We start from the raw sequence: 20,746 nt of genomic DNA on the forward strand, positions 1-20,746 counted from the left end.
GGAAGCCCTGGTGCGCCCATTCTCTCTCTCTCCCTCTTTCTCTGTCTGTCACTCTCAAATAAATAAAAATAAACAAAAAAAATAAAAAAAAAAGTTTCTTTGAGCCGGGGGTGGTGGCGCATGCCTTTAATCCCAGCACTCGGGAGGCAGAGGTAGGAGTATCACCGTGAGTTTGAGGCCACCCTGAGACTCCATAGTGAATTCCAGGTCAGCCTGGGCTACAGCGAGACCCTACCTCGAAACCCCCCCACCAAAAAAAGTTTTTTTGTTGTTGTTGTTTAAAGGCGTGCAACACTGCACCCAGCAAGTTTTTTTTTGTTTGTTTGTTTTTTTGTTTTTGTTTTTCGAGGTAGGGTCTTACTCCAGCCCAGGCTGACCTGGAATTCACTGTGGAGTCTCAGGGTGGCCTCGAACTCATGGCAATCCTCCTACCTCTGCCTCCCGAGTGCTGGGATTAAAGGCGTGCGCCACCACACCCGGCTTAAGTTTTTTTTTTTTTTTTTTTTTTTAAAGTACAAGACAGCAAGAGCAAGAGAGAATTAGTGCACCAGAGCCTGCAGTCACTGTTATCGAACTCCAGACATATGTGCCACCTTGTGCCTGGCTTATGTGGGATCTGGTGAGTTGAACATGGGCCCTTAGCCTTCACAGGCAAGTGCCTTAACCACTAAGCCATCTCTCCAGCCCTTTTTTGTATCCTGTTTTTAATTTTTTTCCCCCTGAGGTAGGGTCTCATTCTAGTTCAGGCTGACCTGAAACTCACTCTATAGTTCTAGACTGGCCTTAACTCATGGGGATCCTCCTAATGCTAACTCCCGAGTGCTGGGATTAGATGTATGGACCACTATGCCTGGCTCACTAAAGTTTTCTAAATCTCATTAGTTTTACTGAAGAAATGGGAGCTGGGCATGGTGGCACATACCTTTAATCCCAGCATTTGGGAGGCAGAGGTAGGAGGATCATTGTGTGTTCGAGGCCACCCTAAAACTCCATAGTGAGTTCCAGGTCAGCCTGGACTAGAGACAGACCCTACCTCGAAAAACCAACAAAAAAGAAAAAAAGAAAAAAAAAGAAATGGGAGCTGGATGTAGTGGTGCATACCTCTAATTCTTGGTTGTGTGTGTGTGTGTGTGTGCATGGTGGAGGCCAGAGGGGGTTGTCAGGTATCCTTCCTCACTTGAGCCCAGAGCTCACTGATTCACTTGGTCAGCTAGCCCTGGGGATACCCTGGGCACTGGGATTACAGGTGGCTACCATACCCACCCAGCATGTATATAGGTGCTGAGGACCTGCAGGCTTGCCTGGGAAGTGTTTTATCAACTAAACCATCTCCCCAGTCCCAGAAGCACTATTGCTACCATATATCTTCTTGGCCCTAAGCTCTCTTACATTGCTGGAGACAAGGATAAGGATGGGAAGTTTGTGGGCTGTCTATGTCCTGGCCAAAATGGAGGAAGAGCAGATGATATCACCCATCGAAAAACCCATCACCTCAATGGTCATGAAGCACTCACATAGGTGCCTGAGCCTGGCCTGGAAGCTTAGGGACCTAGCCTCATGAGCACTGATCAAAAGATTACTGCTAAGTACATGCACGTTAGGAACAGAATAGTGCATAGGGAACCTTGTGCCTTTAGCCTAACACCACCAAGCTCCAACAGCTAGTGCTAAGGAAGGGAATATGGGGTGCTGGACTCCAGGAAGACTCAGGAGAACTGGGGCAGCACCACACTTCCTGGTCTGAAGAGGCCTGAGGACAGGAGAACTTGGCTGCTGCTGATGGTGACAGGGATAGCAAGAACCTTGCCAATCTGTGAGCCCTGATGTCTAGGACTGTTTAGAAGACTTGTCTTCCACCTTCTACAACCTACTTGAATATTACAGGTCCTCGTGCCTCAGCCATCTTAGCTTGTCTGCTGGGCAATATGTGTTCTCAGGCCATCCCACAGCAACCCGAATGGCTTCTCAATTTCAACTGTCAAGAACCACCTTTCAGAGACTCTGTGACTGAGGTGCCTGTACGTTGGGTAGTGTGCTCAAGACTTTCCAAGCAGCTTGCAGGGTGGCAGAGGTATGTGGGAGACACAGCCTCTGTGAATCATCATCTATGCAGGTGGGCTTTTCAGTGATGATGTTGTCTTTGAGTCATCTACTGTTCTTGTAAGCAGACCCCCACGCTGCTCTTTAAGTGACTCCAATAAGCTCATTGGGTCATGAAAAAAAAAAAAAAGAACCACCTTTCACATAACCTACTTTGATCATGAAGGAGGATCTGAACACAAGAGTCTGCTGTACAGAGCCACGGAAGGTTGAGGCCTGCCCATGACAGACGCTTCCTTGGCCTAGTCACACCATGCTGCCTTTGTGTTGTCTGTAGTGGTCTCAAGTTGGTGTTGCAGTCAGGTTAGCATTGCTGGCAGAAATCACCTGACCAAGAGCAGCTTTTGGGGAAAAAAAGGGTTTATTTTGGCTTACAGACTTAAGGGGAAGCTCTATGATGGCAGGGGGAAATGATGGCATGAGCAGAGGGTGGACATCACCCCCCAGCCAACATAAGGTGGACAACAGGAACAGGATAGGATGACAAACACTGACACAGGAATTGGCTATAATATCCATAAGCTTGCCCCCAACAACATACCACCTCCAGGAGGCTTTAATTTCCAATTGCCATCAGCTGGGGAGACTAGCACTTAGCATTCTTAAGTTTATAGGGAACACCTGAATCAAACCACCACAGTTGGGTTGCAGTTATCTCTGCAAGGCTGTCACAGAAAATAAATGCCAAACTAGTAGCAAGGAACTAGTACTTATGATTCTATACCAGAGCATTCTGAGAACATCTGACTAATGATAAATAACTGTCTCAGGCACAATAAAAAGATTTTTTTTTCTCCATAAGAATTTCCCATTTTACATGCCTATGTGCCAACACAAACTTCTTATCTATCTTCCCATCTTTCAATTTTCTTCCTTACTCTGAAAACTATTTCATTCTTTCCTGTGCAGGTAGTGTTGTCTCTGTATTTATTTATTAATTTGAGGCAAGCCCAAAAGACTGGCCTTTTTTTTTTTTTTTTTTTTAAATGAGAGAGACAGAATTGGTGTGCCAGGGCCTCTAGCCAGTGCAACAGAATTCCAGACATGTGTGATACCTTGTACACATGTGCAACATTGCGCACCTGCATCACTGTGCGTCTGGCTTATTTGGGACCTGAACATGTGTCCCTAGGCTTTAAAAGCTAGCACCTTAACCACTAAGCCATCTACACAAGGCCATCATAATAGGAGGAAAAGATCATGACATCAAAATAAAAGACACTGATTGAGAAGGGAGGGAATATGATGGACAGTAGAGTTTCAAAGGAGAAAATGGGAGAAGACCATCAGGTCTCTCCTTATATACCCTGGTAACAAGGCTCACCCTAATTGGATGTCTGATCCACACAAAGGAGGCTAACCACATGGGTAAGCCTTTTTTCTCTCTGTGATCTCACCTGAACACCACTGTGTACGTCTGTTTCTTCCCTTCCCAGTGTGGCTGAGAATGGGGGGAGCACTTCTTTCAGCCTGGGTATTTTCCTTCTTGTCTTACTTTGGGGTACTGTCTCACTTTATTTGATTTTTATTATTTATTTTTCAAGGTAGGGTCCCACTCTAGCCCAGGCTGACCAGGAATTCACTATGTAGTCTCAGGGTGGCCTCTAACTCATGGTGATCCTCCTACCTTTGCCTCCCAGTGGCTGGGATTAAAGCTGTGCTCCACCATGCCCGGCTTTTACGTACTTATTTTGGTTTTAAGAGAGAATGAGAGAGAGAGAATTGGCATGACAGGGCATCAGCCATCACAATCGAATGTCAGACACTTGTACCACCTAATAGGCACGTGCAACCTTGCACTTACCTCACCTTTGTGTGTCTGGCTAACATGAGATCTTTAGAGTAGAACATGGGTCCTTAGGCTTTGCAGGAAAGTGCCTTAACCACTAAGCCATCTCTCCAGCCCTCACTTTATAACATATATCTTTTTTTGATCTCTGAGTCCTTCGCTATTGCTTTCTTCTCTGATCTTTTATGTGAAAGGGATCTTTTGGCTCTTTTGCTTTGCTTTCCACATGTGGGTATATGTGCCTCATCCAGAGCTCTTTTCCCCTGGATGTTTCTCTGTGAGTGCCCTGTCTCCCTTCTCCCTTTCTAGCTCAAGGAGTCTTTAAGCTAGCCTCCTCCCTGGATCTTAACACAATAAACCTCACAATTTCTCCCTAAATAAACTTAATAATTCATAATTAGCCCTTCTCTGAGTCTGTTTTCTCAATTCTGTGTTAAAATGGAAAAAAAACTCAAAGGTTTGGGTTCACAGGCCTGAAGGGACACCTCTGAACCCTAAAATCCTGCATCAGTAGCTTTAGCTTTCCTAAGTGACTTCTCTCCAGCACAAAGCACACTTGACTGACTTAGTAGTTTTAATGCAGGCATTGGAACAGTTGGAAGCCAAGAAATGATACCTAACTTTTTGTAGTGTTATTTACTAAAACTATCTGCTTCTTTTGTTACTAGGAGACAAGAGAATTATAGCAACCTACCTAGTTGGACTAGGACTATTTAAAAATGAAAGTAAGATGGGCGTGGTGGCACACGCCTTTAATCCCAGCACTTGGGAGGCAGAGGTAGGAGGACTGCCATGAGTTCGAGGCCACCCTGAGACTCCATAGTGAATTCTAGGTCAGCCTGGGCTAGAGTGAGACCCTACCTCAAAAAAACCAAAAAATAAAAATAAAGAAATAAAAATCAAAGTAAAAGCCATCTTGTACTCTTACCACCCACAAATAAAGACTGCCTACACTAGAGGGAAAAAAAAAGTAAAATAACAGTACTAATATTGCTTTGGGCATAAATTAACATGGATCCAAGTGATACCAAGATAATAATGGGAATTAACAGAAACAGTGGCTTTTTGCAACATGGAAACTGTGGGAACCTTTAGCATTTCTTTGTGTAATGTAGAACAACATTCTTCTTCTTTTTTTGGCCCATGCTGCTCTGGAATTAACTATGTTGTCTCAGGGTAGCCTCGAACTGGCAATCCTCCTACTTCTGCCTCCTGAGTGCCGGGATTAAAGGTACTCTACTTGCATTGTTCTTTTTTCATTTGTTTGCTTTTCATGGTAGGGTCTCACGCTAGCTTAGGCTCATCTGGAATTCACTATGTAGTCTCAGAGTGGCCTTGAACTCATGGTGATCCTCCTACCCCTACCTCCCAAGTGCTGGGAATAAAGGCGTGTGCCACCATGCCCAGCTTTCATTGATCTTTTTATACAGGACAGATTGTAGGGCTTTTTTTTCTTTTAAAAAATATTTATTTGAGATAAAGAGGTGCAGAGTGAGTGGGGGAGCATATTTGTTTGGGGGAAACCAACTGCCCTTTGACTGGAGGCCCGCTCCATGAGAGGGAATTCTTCCCTGATACTGAAAACCTACAACAGGGGTAATTATGAGCCATAGGGGTGTAACGTCTGCTGCTGTCTGGCTAAATGTATATACTATGCTCATCAAACTGCCCAGTTAGCACTTCTCTTAATGTTCATACCCACATATTAATGCTACTCTCACTTTTTCATTAGAGAACATTCTCTTTTCAGATGGCAGTGACATTGGGATGACTCAGAAGGCATCACCATGCTGAGAAGTGACAGAGGAGTGCTCAGCACGGAAACGTAAGAGCTGAAGGAAGGGTAGGACTCCTTACAATGTACTCCTCCAAACACAAAATAGCCTGGATACCTATGACCTCACAGCGCCTGACATTACCTATACAAGACCATCATAAGAGGAGGAAAAGATGATGACATCAAAATAAGAGAGAGACTGATTGAGAGGGGGAGGGGATATGATGGAGAGTGGAGTTTCAAAGAGGAAAGTGGGGGGAGGGAGGGAATGACCATGGATATTGTTTACAATCAAAAGTTCCCCTGGCCATTTTGTGGCTCTGAGAGCCGCAGATGAAAGGCAGCGGCAGGGCTGCAGTAGAAGCAGCGCAGCAGGGCCAGCAGCACCGTCTGTAGAGCAAGAATTCAAGATGACCAGTGAAGAACCTCTTCCCAAAAAGATTCAGCTGAGTGAGACAGACTCCAAAATTATGGCCCAGGATGAGTTAATTCTAAGATGGAAAGTACACAGATCTTAATTCAAATGATGTCACTGGCCTAGGGGAATCTGAAGAAAAACTAATGCAATGGCAGCAAGAGTCTGCATGCAGGGAGAACATCCTGGTAATGCAGCTAGCAGCCAAGGAGCAGGAGATGTAAGAGTGTACAACTCAAATCCAGTATCTCAGGCAAGCTCAGCAGCCGAGTGTTGCCCAACTGAGATCAGCAATGGTAGACCCAGCTATCAACTTGTTTTTCCTCAAAATGAAATGTGAACTGGAACAAGCCCAAAATGAACTGAGTGCCTGGAAGGTTATGCCTGATAGCCAAACAGACAAGAAGTTAAGGGCAAAGTGTCGAATGCTTATCCAGGAGAAGCAAGAGCTCGGGAGGCAGCTGTCAAAGGGCCGCATTGCACAGCTTGAAGCAGAGCTGGCTTTGCAGAAGTACAGTGAGGAGCTCAAAAGCAGCCAGGATGAACTGAATGACTTCATCACTCAACTTGATGAAGAGGTAGAGGCGCTACGCATAGCACCATTCTGGTTTTTCAGCAGCAAATGCAGGAGACATGCCAGCAAGTGGCTCAGTACCAGCAGTCTCAAGCCTCTGCCCCAAGTACCAGCAGGACTACATCTTCTGAACCTGTAGATCAGGCAGGAGCCACAAGCAAAGACTGCAGCCGTCTGGCAAATGGACCAAGTAACGGCAGCAACTCCCAGCAGAGGATGTCTGGGTCTGGATTTCACAGGGAAAGGAACACAACTGAGGATGACTTTCCTTCTTCTACAGGGAATGGTAAGAAGGCCTCCAACAGCTCAGAGGAGAGAACTGGCAGAGGAGGTAGTAGTTACGTAAACCCACTCAGTGCGGGCTATGAAAGTGTCGACTCTCCCACGGGCAGTGAAAACTCTCTCACATCACTCAATCACTCCAATCATGACCCTCAAGAGGAGAAAGCAGTGAGTGGGAAAGGTAACCAAACTGTGGGTTCCCGCCACATTCAGAATGGCTTGGACTTGAGTGTAAATGTACAGGGTTTTGTAATATTTTTTTCCAGCAAATTTTTATACAGTGTCATTTAATTTGGGAGAGGATACTGTCCAGATAATTGATACATACTTTTGTCACAATTTGCCTTTTTGTGGGTGTGTTTTTGTTTTGTTTGGTTTTCTCCTTTTTTTATTGCTTCAATACCTCTGCAAATTTGAAAATTGTAACAGTTAATTACTTTGTTGCTAAAAGGACATTTTGTGTAGGGTCAAGTTATTTTTATATGAGTTAATGTGAAGTTGTAAATGGAACTTTTTAAAGTATAACACAATGATATCTGTATAAATCTGTGTCCATCTAGAGCCTGTGCCGCGCTTGTTACAGTAGATGTGGGTTTATGACGGCCAAGTTTGCCCAGTACAGTAGCTTTGTTACTACAAAGTTGGACTTTTTGGTGGAGTCCTGTAGTTGTTTCAATGTTAGATAAGTTTCTTTTTCCCACCATACATCTGTGCATTTATCTTCAGATGACTGAATGTTTAAGAAATTTGTGGGGCTGGAGAGATGGCTTAGTGGTTAAGCGCTTGCCTGTGAAGCCTAAGGACCCCGGTTCGAGGCTCAGTTCCCCAGGTCCCACGTTAGCCAGATGCACAAGGGGGCGCACGCGTCTGGAGTTCGTTTGCAGAGGCTGGAAGCCCTGGCGCACCCATTCTCTCTCTCTCCCTCTATCTGTCTTTCTCTCTGTGTCTGTCACTCTCAAATAAATAAATTTTTTAAAAAAATTTAAAAAAAAAGAAATCTGTGTAGTTACTCAGTTTTTAAGAACTGTTGCATCCTGCTGATGCATATTGCTGTGACTCTAGTATATCGTACCTGTACTGACCAAACCTAAATAAAATTTGTATTATAACTTCAAAACAGAAAAAGTTCCCCAACAAAGAAAAGCCAGGACCTGAACAGATCAATGCTAAACATGAAAAGCTCCTCAAACAAGCTAGAAAGGAGAAAAAATGCTTACAAATTCATTCTTTGAAACCAGTATTATTCTGATACCAAAATCATATAAAGACATAATCAAAAGAAAACTAAGACCAATATTTTTGATTAACAGAAATGCCAAAAATCATCAACAAAATACTTTAAAGTCAAAGGACACACTAAAAAAGATCATATAACAACCATGCTGAGGTTGGCTTCATCCCAGACCCACAGGCATGGCTCAACGTATACAAACCAATAAACAAAATACGAGGCAAACATGGCAGCTCACCATGTGTGGAAGACTGGGAGTTGGAGGCCAACTAAAGCTACATAGTAATTTCCAGGCTAGCCAAGACTACAGATTGAGATCCTGTCTCAAATTGATTAACTAACTGATTAAATTTTTAAAAAATTAATTTAGCACAAGGCATGGTAGTGTATGCCTTTAATCCCAGCACTTGGGAGGCAGAGGTAGGAGGATTGCCATGAATTTGAGGTCACCCTGAGACTACATAGTGAATTCCAGGTCAGTCTAAGCTACAGTAAGACTCTACCTTAAAAAAAAAAAAAAAAAAATCAAGAACAAAAAAATTGATTTAGTAGGTCACATAAATTCAAAGAACAAAAATCACATGGTCAGGCTGTAGGGATGGCTAAGCAATTAAGGCACTAGCCTGCAAAGCCAAAGGACCCAAGTTCAATTCCCCAAGACCCACATGAGCCAGATGCAAAAGTGGCTGGAAGCCTGGCATGTCAAAAAAATAGAAAATAAAAAAAAATCACATGGTCACTGTAATAGTACAGAAATAACATGTGACAAAATTCAGTGTCCCTTCAAAATAAGAGCACTGAGAAAGGTTGGTACAGAAAGATCAACATAATAATCACTATATACATTAAATCTACAGGAAACATACCATTATTTTTAAAATATTTATTTATTTGCAAACAGAGAGAGAAATAGACAGAGAACAGAGACAAAGAATGGGCACAACAGAGCCTCTAGCCAAATGGAACTTCAGATGCATGTGCCACTTTGTGCATCTGGCTTACATGGGTAGTGGAGAATCAAACCCAGTTTGTTAAGACTTTGAAGGCAAGCATCTTAATTTATGAGCCATCTCTCCATCCCATAACATATCACTCATTCAATATAGTACTTGAAAATTTATCCAGACTACTCTCAAATAAATAAATAAAAATTAAAAAAAATGTATTACCAGGCATGGTAGCACATGCCTTTAATCCTAACACACGGGAGACAGAAGTAGGAGGATCACTGTGAGTTAGAGGCCCTCCTAGGACTACAGAGTGAATTCCAGGTAGCCTGGGCTAGAGTGAGACCCTACCTAAAAAATACCAGGGCTGGAGAAATGGGTTAGCAGTTAAGGCGTTTGTGTGCAAAGCCAAAGGACCCAGGTTCAATTCCCCAGGTCCCATGTCAGCCAGATGCACAAGGCGGTGCATGCACCTGGAGTTCATCTGCAGTGGTTAGAAGCACTTGCCCACTCATTCATTCTCTTTTTCTGCTACTTTCTCCTCTCTCTCGAATAAATAAATACATAAAATATTTTTTTAAATGAATGAATGAACAAATATGCTAGGTAATGTTGCATGCTTTTAACCCCAGCACTCAAGAGGCAGAGGCAGGACTGCTGTGAGTTCAAGGCCATCCTGGGATTACAGACTGAGTTCCAAATTAGCATGGCTAAAGTGAGACCCTACCTTCAAAAAAAAAAAAGTGGGGGGAGGGAGGAAGCTGGCCATGACCATGTACTTCCAAAACCGAAGTCTGTGAAGTGGGGTGGGGAGAGCAGAGATGTGGAGTGGACACCTGACGTTCTCCTCTGGCCTCTGTGCACACACATATGGGGTCCACACATGCACACATCACATATATTACATCATACAAAGGACATGACAAACTGGGGATGGTGGTTTACATCTATAAATCCCAGTATATTAGAAGCTGAGGCAGGCAGATTTTCAGGAGTTTGAGGCCAATCTGATCTACACAGTAAGTTCAAGGCTATAACTCTCACTATGGAACCTTCCCACTTTTCTGAGTTCAAACTCAAAAGATGCAATTTTTTCTTTTTCCTTTTTTTTTTTCTCTTTGCATGCTGCCCAAACCATGCTTGTCCTGACACTTTGAGATTTTCTTAACTCTAACTCCAGCCTCAAGGTCCTGACCAAGCAACACTCACTCTTTTTGGGGAGCCCTCCCACTCTCTTATGAGTGCTTTTCTATATTTTCCTTGGTAAGAACTACTTCTACATTCCTCAAATAAAGACATGACAAGGGGACAGAGAGACAGCTTAGCAGTTAAGGCACCTGCCTGCAAAGCCAAAGGACCCAGGTTCGATTCTCCAGGACCCATGTAAGCCAGATGCATAAAATGGAACATGCGTTTGGAGTTTGTTTGCCATAGCTAGAGGCCCTGGCATGCTCATTCTCTCTCTCAAATGCCTTCTTGCACCTTCTCTCTTTCAAATATATATATATATATATATATATATATATACACATATATATATAGAGAGAGAGAGAGGGAGAGAGGGAGAGAGGCATTGACAAAGGCTGGACAGATGGCTTAGCGGTTAAGACACTTGCCTGCAAAGCCTAAGAATTCATGTTCAAATCTTAAGTTCCCTTGGAGCCAGATGCACAGAGATACAAGCGCGCAATATCACACATGTACACAAGGGGGTGCACCCATCTGGAGTTTGTTCACAGCAGGCTGTAGGTCCTGGTGTGCACATTCTTTCTTTCAAAATAAAATGTATAAAAAAGCACAACAAATCCAATATGTGATCCTGGATTGGATCCTAGACCAAAAAAAAAAAAAAAAAAAAGAATAAAGGAATTTCTTTTTTTTTCTTTTAGAAAATGCATTACTGGAATTATAGATAAAATATGAAAGTTAAGAGCTGAAGAGATGGCTTAGCAATTAAGGTACTTGTCTGCAAAGCCCTAGGACCTAGATGTGATTCCTTAGGTCCGACATAAATCATATCACAAGGTCACACATGCATCTGGAATTCCTTTGCAAAGGCTGGAGGCCCTGGCATGCCATTCTCTTTCTCTGCCTCTTTATCTCAAATAAATAAAGTATTTAATATATATTTTTAAATATGAACTTTTAAGTTGGATATCACTCATATCAATGTTACTTTATTTTGAAATATTTTTCTAAAAAAGGAAATACAAATAAAAGTATATAGAGGACTGGAGAGATGGCTTAGTGGTTAAGTGCTTGCCTGTGAAGCCTAAGGACCCCGGTTTGAGGCTCAATTCCCCAGGACCCACGTTAGCCAGATGCACAAGGGGGCGTACACATCTGGAGTTCGTTTGCAGTGGCTGGAGGGCCTGGCACACCTATTCTCTGTATCTGCCTCTTTCTCTCTCTGTCACTCTCAAATAAATAAATAAAAATAAACAAAAAACAAATTTTAAAGTATATAGAAATGAAGGGACATCACATCTATAACTACTAAGTCATTGTTTAAGCTTTTGATATGTTGTCCATTGTGAGTGATATTACATTAAATTATATATTGCACTAAATTGTTATCTATCTTGTTTTACTAAGAGTTTTGGCAACCACTGCCTCTTTCTCCTCAGTTCTGCTACTTAATACAAATTAGTAATAACAAGAACAACAACAACAGAGGCTGAAGAGATGGCTTAGTGGTTAAGGCACCTGCCTGCAAAGCTAAAGGACCTGCATAAACCAGATGTATAAGGTGGCACATGCATTTGGAGTTAGTTTGCAATGGATGGAAGCCCTAAAAACCCCATTCTCTTTCTCTCTCTGCCTCCTCCTCTCTCTCACTCTCTCTTTAAAAAATTATTTTAAAAAGGATGAGAAAATAATAATAATGTGTGTGCAATGGGAAGAAAGTGCAATAAAGCAACTGTAATAAATGCTAATATTTACAGAATATGAAAAATTGATCTAAATGGCTACTGGTTGATGATAGTCTCCCCTACCAAACTGTGAGCTCCTCAAGGAATGGAATTAAGTCTGTCTTTGCTTAGCAATGTATTCTCAATGCTGAGCACATGACAGATCTTTTGTATATATGTGCTGGATGTAGTTACTTAAATGCCTAATGCCCCAGATATACATAAAATACATCCCAAGGATGAGATATGTCTCAACATTTTCAACAGGTAGTTATGTTAGTCCATGGATATAAAGCACTGACTTTAAAGAGAAATATATATATTTTAAATATTTTAGTTTTCTTTACTTATTTGAGAGAAAGGGAAATAGGCAGAGAGAGGGAGAGAGCATGAGCATGCCAGGGCCTCTAGCCACTGCAAATGAACTGCAGATGCATGCGGCCCCTTATGCATCTGGCTTATGTGGGTCCTGTGCAATTGAACCTTGGTCCTTTGGCTTTGCAGGCAGGTACCTTAACCACTAAGCCATTTCTCCAGCCCAAAAGAAATATATTTAATAGCAGAAAAGAATGATTTTTTTAATTTGTTCACTATCTGTTGAACACTGCTAGGCACTTGCGTTAGAACAGAGGGCAACATCATCTGACTTCATGGAGTTAATAATCTAATTGTAACAAACTAAACAAACACAGCCTACAATGTAATGAGGCAGACTCATAGCTTCTAAGGTGTAGTAACATGAAAAAGAAATAGTTTACCAACTGCTTTATTCATTTGGCATTACAGGAGATTATAAAAAGACTTTTAGTACTCTATTTGAAGACTTGTATTTTAAACTTTAAAATTTTTAGTTCTGGGACAGGTATGCCTCATGCCTCTAATCCCAGTGCTCAGACTGAGATAGAAAGGTGTTCCAGAGCAGCCAGGGCTACAAAGCAAGACCTTGTCTCAAAACAAGAAAACAAAGACAACAACAAAAAATACATATATATATTTTTAAACATTATACCAAAATGGCTGTTGTTACCCAAAAAGCTCAAAACAAACCTCACTACAAACCGGTAGTAGTGGCGCACGGCTTTAATCCCAGTACTCGGGAGGCAGAGGTAGAGGTAGGTCATGAGTTTGAGGCCACCCTGAGACTACGTAGTGAATTCCAGGTCAGCCTGGGCTAGAGTGAAACCCTACCTCAAAAAAAAAAAAAAAAAAAGGCTGGAGAGATGGCTTAGCGGTTAAGCGCTTGCCTGTGAAGCCTAAGGACCCCGGTTCGAGGCTCGGTTCCCCAGGTCCCACGTTAGCCAGATGCACAAGGGGGCGCACGCATCTGGAGTTCGTTTGCAGAGGCTAGAAGCCCTAGCGCGCCCATTCTCTCTCTCTTCCTCTATCTTTCGTTCTCTCTGTGTCTGTCACTCTCAAATAAATTAAAAAAAAAATTTAAAAAAAAAACCCTCACTCTAAGCCACCAGTTCAAAGAACCCCTGTAGACTTGATTCAAAGCCTTGCCTGTCTCCGGTAACCTAATATGCAGCTGCTGATGATCTACTGTTTGGAGACACTGTTTATAGTATTTCTATTTGTAGTGTGCTTTTAATATAGAAATCCTCTTTTCTGTACTCAAAAAAACTTAGTTCTGAAATATGCTCAAATATTTAAAACTCAGAATGTGTAAACACAACTGTTTCCTACAAAGAGCAAAGCTTATTTAATCATGTACTAGTCATAGTGATTAAACTGGACAAAATACTCCCCTTATACAAAAGTACAAGAAGAAAAGACACATAACTAAGGAAAGCAAGGCCTGGTGGTACAGGTCTAAAATCCCAGCTACTTAGGAACCTGAGGCAGAAGGATCAAAAGTTCAAGGCCAGCTTCCCGCCACTGCAAATGAACTCCAGAGCTATGCACCACCTTGTGCATCTGGCTTACTTAGGTCCTGGGGAATGGAACTGAGGTGCTTTGGCTTTGGAGTCAAGCGCCGTAACTGCTAAGCCATCGCTCAAGTCCCATTTAAAAAAAAAAAAGTTCAAGGCCAACCAGGCATTGTAGTCTCAGGATAGACTTGAACTCATGGTGATCCTCCTACCTCTGACTCCCAAGTGCTGGGATTAAAGGCATGTGCCACAATGCCCAGCTCTCAGATGTTATTTTTGTTTGTTTGTTTTTAAAGACATCTTATTTGTCTATTTTATTTATTTGAGGATAGAGTGAGAATGGGTGTGCCAGGGACTTTAGCCACTGCAAATGGACTTCAGATGCATGCGCCACCACATGCATCTGGTTTACATGAGACCTGGAGAATCAAACCTAGGTCCTTAGGCTTTGCAGGCATACACCTTAACCACTAAGCCATGTCTCCAGCCCCTCAGATGCTTTTTTAAAATAATTGTATTAGGCCAGGTATGGTGGCGCATGCCTTTAATCCCACACTCGGGAGGCAGAGGTAGGAGGACTGCCGTGAGTTCAAGGCCACCCTGAAACTCCATAGTGAATTCCAGGTCAGCCTGGGCTAGAGTGAGACCCTACCTCAAAAACAAATAAACAAAAAAATTGTATTAGGCCGGGCATGGTGATGCACACCTTTCATCTCAGCACTCGGGAGGCAGAAGTAGGAGGACCGCTGTGAGTTCAAGGCCACCCTGAGACTACTTAGTTAATTCCAGGTCAGCCTAGGCTAGAGACTACTTTAGTTAATTCCAGGTCAGCCTGGGCTAGAGGCTAGAGTGAGACCCTACCCTGAAAACAGAAAACAAAACAAAACAAATTCTATTTATTTATTTGAGAGAGAAAATGGGCGCACCAGAGCCTCCAGCCACTGCAAACAAACTCCAAACGCATGCACCACTTTGTGCCTCTGGCTTTACATGGGTACTGGGGAATTGAACCCAGGTCAGGTCCTTAGGTTTTGCAAGCAAAGTGCCTAAACTGGCAAGCCATCTCTCCAGGCCCTTAATAAACCAGACACAGTGACACAAGCATGCAGGGTTGCACATGCGCACAAAGGGGCACATGCATCTGGAGTTTGATTGCAGTGGCTGGAGGCCCTGGCATGCCAATTCTCAATCTTTTGCACATTAAAAAAAAAAAAAAAAAAAAAGGCCAGGGTGGAGAGATGGCTCAGCGGTTAAGCACTTGCCTGTGAAGCCTAAGGACCCTGGTTCAAGGCTCGATTATCCAGGACCCACGTTAGCCAGATGCACAAGGGGGCGCACGAGTCTGGAGTTCATTTGCAATGGCTGGAGGCCCTGACACTCTTTCTTTCTCTCTCTCTGCATCCTTCTGTCTGTCACTCTGAGACAAATAAATCAAAATAAAAAGGCCAGTCTGTGGGGCTTGCCTCAAAAAAAAAAAAAAATTCTTTAAGGGCTTAGGGAATTTTGTGGAAGAGGGGGCAGAAAGAATGTAAGAGCCACAGATTGGACAGGCATATCCAGAGGCATTGGCCCCCCACGTACCCCGTCCAGCCCCTAATGACTACTGTTCTTACAACTCACAATAACTCATATCCCTATGGGGAACACCAGCCCCACTGAGGAGAGACCACAGCAGAATGGGGGCAGGGAAAAGAGAAATGATGGTACTAACACATGATGTGTCCAAACAAAGTACCTACTTAATAAAAAAATAAGGGCTGGAGAGATGGCTTAGCGGTTAAGTGCTTGCCTGTGAAGCCTAAGGACTCTGGTTCAAGGCTCAGTTCCCCAGGTCCCACGTTAGCCAGATGCACAAGGGGGCGCACGCGTCTGGAGTTCGTTTGCAGAGGCTGGAAGCCCTGGCGCGCCCATTCTCTCTCTCTCCCTCTGTCTTTCTCTCTGTGTCTGTTGCTCTCAAATAAAAAAAAAAAAAAAAAGTGAGGGCTGGAGAGATGGCTTCACTGTTAAGGTGCTGGACTGCAAAGCCTAAGCACCCAGGTTCAATTCCCCAGGACTCATGAAAGCCAGATGCACAAGGTGCACAGGTGGTACATGCATCTAGAGTTCATTTGCAGTGGCTGGAGGCCCTGGCATGCTCATTAATTCTCTCTCCCCCTCCCCCCTGCATCTTTCTCTTTCTCTCAAATAAATGAATAAAAATAAAATATGTGAAAAAATAATAAATTCTTTAAAGAAGAAGTTAACTTTATTATTAATACTTTTCTGACCTTGTTTTATATCTCTTCCCTGTTACTATTTAACCATCGAAAATCCTCTCTCTGGGATGATGGATCAGCAGCTAAAGGCTTTCCTGCTTGCCCAAAATCCTCTTTGTGTCCTAAGCAGGACTACGTTTATAGTCTCTGTGTGTTCCCTTCTTTTCAACTTTACAGGCAGTTCTTGTGTCTATTACTTTTGATCCAGATATTCATGAATGGAAATACTGTGGGCACATTCTAACTGTTTCTTTTTCTAAAGAACAGATCATGAACTAGAAGATAGGCATATTGTCAGACTAATCTCTAAATCCCCAGCACCAGGCTCAGTAATCAGCCCACGGCTGACTTAAAGTTCACTGGCTTGGATATATTTATAGAGACCTATTCAGCATTCAGCCTGCAGGTAGTTCTCAGAAGCAGCACAGTGTGGAGTCAAAGCCAAGTTCACTTGATCTAAGCTTCTTTCCAGTGCAGAAAGAGCTAATTTACCTACCAATATAAATTTATAAGGAGAGTTCATTTATAAACTCTTAAGTATCTTTTCTTTTGGTTTTTTGAGGTAGGGTCTCATTCTAATCTAGACCTGTAATTCACTATGGAATCTCATGGTGGCCCTGAACTCACAGTGCTCCTCCTACCTCTGCCTCCCAAGTGCTAGAATTAAAGGTGTGTACCACCACATCTGGCTATTAAGTTATCTCTTCTTTTTTCTTGAGACAATTTGTCATGTAGCCCAGGTTGGCCTTAAACTCACTATGTACTCTTTTTTTTGCAATAGAGAGAATAAGTATACACACCAGGGCCTCCAGATGCTGCAAATGAAGTCCAGACACATGTCCCACCTTATGAATCTGGCTTACATATGGGACCTGGGGAAATCAAACCTGAGTCTTTTGGCTTTGCAGGCAAGTGTCTTAACTGCTGAGCCATCCCTCTAGCCCCTCTTAAGTATCCTTAAGGCTCCTTCTAATGTCCATAAGCTTAAATATTTAGCATTTTAACAATTGAGAAAGCAAAGGTAGACAGAAAAATACTTCAAAAAATGTATATACTATACTTATCAAACTCCCCAGTAAGCACTTCTCTTAATATTTATACCCTTATATTAACACTACTATCACTTTGGGTAGAGAATCTTCTCTTTTCAGATAGCAGTGACTTTGGGATGACTCAGAAGGTATCATACTGCTGGAAAGAAATGACTGGAGTACTGAGTAACATCTTGATCACACCTTCCAAGGCTCAGGGTCTAATGCGGAAGAGGTGGCAGAAAGAATGTAAGAGCCAAAGGAAGGATAGAACTCCTTACAATGTGCTCCCTGCAGACATAAAATGGCCTGGATATCCATGACCTCATAGTGCCTGACACTACCTACACAAGACCATCATAACAGGAGGAAAAGACCATGGCATCAAAAAAAAAAAAAAAAAAAAAAAAGAGAGAGAGAGAGAGAGAGACTGATTGAGATGGGGAGGGAATATGATGGAGAATGGAATTTCAAAGGGGAAAGTTGGCGGGGGGGGGGAGGTTATTACCATGGGATACTTTTTATAATCATGGAAAATGTTAATAAAAATTGAGAAAACAAAAACAGAAAAATACTTCAAATTAAGATATATATATATACAGTAGCATACACCTGTAATACCAGCACTTGGGAGGCTAAGGCAGGGGGACTGAAGAGAGTTCAAGGCTATCATAGGCTACATAGTGAGGTCCTAGGCCAGCCTGGACCACAGGGTAAGAGCTTTTCTCAAAAAACAGGGCTACAGGATGAAGTTGGCTTAATGGTTAAGGCGCTTGCCTACAAAGTCAAAGGGCCCAAGTTTGATTTTCCAGGACCCATGTAAGCCAGATGCACAAGGTGGCGCATGCATCTGGAGTCTGTTGCAGTGGCTGGAGGCCCTGGCACACCCATTCTCTCTCTCTCACTGCCTGTATGTCCCTCTCACTGAAATAAATTTAAAAAACTAAAAAAAAAAAAAAAGGCTGGGGGGCTGAAGGGATGGCTCAGCACTTAAAAGATGCTTGCCTGCAAAGTCTAAGGACACTTCCCTAGTACCCACATAAGCCAAATGCACAAGGTGGCGCATGAGTTTGGAGTTTGCAATGGCTAGAGGCCTGGCACACCCATTCTCTCTCTGACTCTCTCTCTCTCTTTCTCTCATATAAATAAATAAAATATTTAAAAAATAGAAAGAGGGAGCCAGGCACGGTGGTGCATGCCTTTAACCAACACTTGGGAGGCAATTTAAGTGGATCACCATGAGGCCACCTTGAGAATACAGAGTGAATTCCAGGTCAGCCTGGACTAGAGTGAAACTCTACCTTGAAAAACCAAAAATAAACAAACAAAAACAGGTTTGAAGCCAGGCATGGTGGCTCACATGTATAATTCCAGTGCTTAAAATACTGAGACAGGAAGATAATGAGTTTGAGGACAGTCTGTGCTTAAAAAAAAAAAAAGACCAAAAACAGGTTTGGACTATAGCTCCAAAAATTACACCTTCCAGCCAGGTGTGTGACACACGCCTTTATTGTCCAGCACTTGGAAGGCAGAGAGAGATAGGACCTGTGAATTCACTCTGCAGTCTCAGACTGGCCTTGAACTCAAGTGATCCTCCTACCTTGGCCTTCCAAATGCTGGGATTAAAGGCGTGCTACAGTCATTCTTTAGGAGTGACCTCTCCCAGACTTTCGAGTCCTTCTGTGGCTTTATTCCCAATGCTGCTCCCCTTTCAACTTGGCCACAGGACAGTGTGCATGAGCCAAGCTTTGTAGGTACGTGTTCTCACTGGCCCAGCGCAATTGGCTTGTTCTAGAATGGGAACTTGACCCAAGCCAAGCCAGTCATGTCCTTCCTTGAAATCTATCAAATTGGGGAACAGAATACTTCACTCTCCAGTTTGAATCAAGGACTACAAAAGACACTAGGAAAGCCAATAGAGAATTTTCCACAAGGGGATAAAAAGGCTGTATGTGTAATCATACAGAAATGATTCAGGTCTACAGCCATACTACCATGACTGCACCTAATCTTATCTGATCTCAGAAGCTAAGCAGAGTCAGGCCTGGTTACTCCTTAGTACTTGGATGGGAGAAATGATTCAGTTACCGCATCACTGAAAGAGTAAGACACACAGTGGAGTGACCAGAAATGAGTCTAATGTGGTAGTCCTCACAAGACATAAGGGTACATGACTCTAATCCCAGGACTCAGGAGGCTGAAGTAGGAGGAGCGCTGTGAGTTCAAGGCCAGCCTGGAACTACATAGTAAATTCCATGTTAACCTGGGCTAGTGTGAGACCCTACATTAAAAAAAAAAAAAAAAAACACTGCCTGATGATGTGGCTTCCTCACTCTTCCCCAAGGTGGCAGGGTTGGGCCTGATCCTTGCTTCCCATCTCTGACTTCATTCATGCCACCACCCTGCCTCTCCTGCATTTTCTCCCACTTGTGCCTCAGTTTTCTGACCAAGAAATGAGCTGAGCTCACAAGGAGGCTATCTGAGAGCAAGGGAGAGCCTGGGATGGATCTACCCACTCTCCAACCCAAGCCATAGGGGCTCAGTCAGGGTCTCAGAGAAGACGGAGTGGCTGTGACATTGACAGCCCAATATTGCTGTTGTCTCACCTCAGCCACCTCTCCTGTCCTTCCTTCTCCACTGCTGTCATGTGAGTGTGAGGGAGACAGAGTTCCCAGCCCCCTCCCCCAGGTTTGTGATATTTGGTTTTTAAATGACTGATTGGGATGGAATGCTCAAAAAAAAATCCTTAAAAAAAATAAATAAAACTTCCACCCTGAGACTACATAGTGAATTCCAGGTCAGCCTGGGCTACAACAACATCCTACCTCGAAAAACCAAAAAAAAAAAAAGTGTGTGTATGTGTGTGTGTATGTAAAATAATAAATAACACTAATAATAAAACTAAGCCAGGCATGGTGGCTCACACTAGGGAGACAGACAGAGTTTGAGGCCACCCTGAGAATACAGAGTGAATTCCAGGTCAATCTGGGCTAGAGTGAGACTCTATCTCGGAAAACCAAAATAATAACAATAATAAGACTTGCAGTGGATACCAGGAAAAAAAAGTGCTGGGGCTGGAGAGATGGCTTAGTGGTTAAGCGCTTGCCTGTGAAGCCTGAGGACCCCGGTTCGAGGCTCGATTCCCCAGGACCCATGTAAGCCAGATGCACAAGGGGGCGCACGCATCTGAAGTTCATTTGCAGTGGCTGGAGGCCCTGGTGTGCCCATTCTCTCTCTCTCTGTCTATTTGCCTCTCTCTCTCTCTCTCTCTCTCTCTCTCTCTGTCACTCTCAAATAAATAAATAAAAATGAACAAAAAATAAAAAATAAAAAAAAAGTGCTGGAGTGATGGCTTAGTGGTTAAGATGCCTTTGAAGCCTAAGAACCCAGATTCAATTCTTCAGTACCCATGTAAGCCAGGTGCAAAAGGTGACACATGACTGTGGAGTTTGTTTGCAATGGCTTGAGGCCCTAATGCACCCATACTCTCTCTCTCTCAAATAAATAAAATATAAGAACAAAATAAAGCCGGGTATAGTGGCACAGGCCTTTAATCCCAGCA

At 43.0% G+C, this 20,746-nt stretch overlaps 1 protein-coding gene and 1 pseudogene across 2 annotated transcripts in view; one reads left to right on the plus strand and one right to left on the minus strand.

Moving 5' to 3' along the window:
- The window catches only part of Prkar2a (protein kinase cAMP-dependent type II regulatory subunit alpha), a 71,695-nt gene that overhangs the window by 38,392 nt on the left and 12,557 nt on the right, over window positions 1-20,746 (minus strand). The gene's annotated exons all lie outside the window — the stretch shown is intronic.
- On the plus strand, window positions 6,077-7,228 carry LOC101596052 (annotated as a pseudogene).

The sequence above is a fragment of the Jaculus jaculus genome, chromosome 17 (assembly GCF_020740685.1).
Source record: "Jaculus jaculus isolate mJacJac1 chromosome 17, mJacJac1.mat.Y.cur, whole genome shotgun sequence".
NCBI classification, from domain to species: Eukaryota; Metazoa; Chordata; class Mammalia; order Rodentia; family Dipodidae; genus Jaculus; species Jaculus jaculus.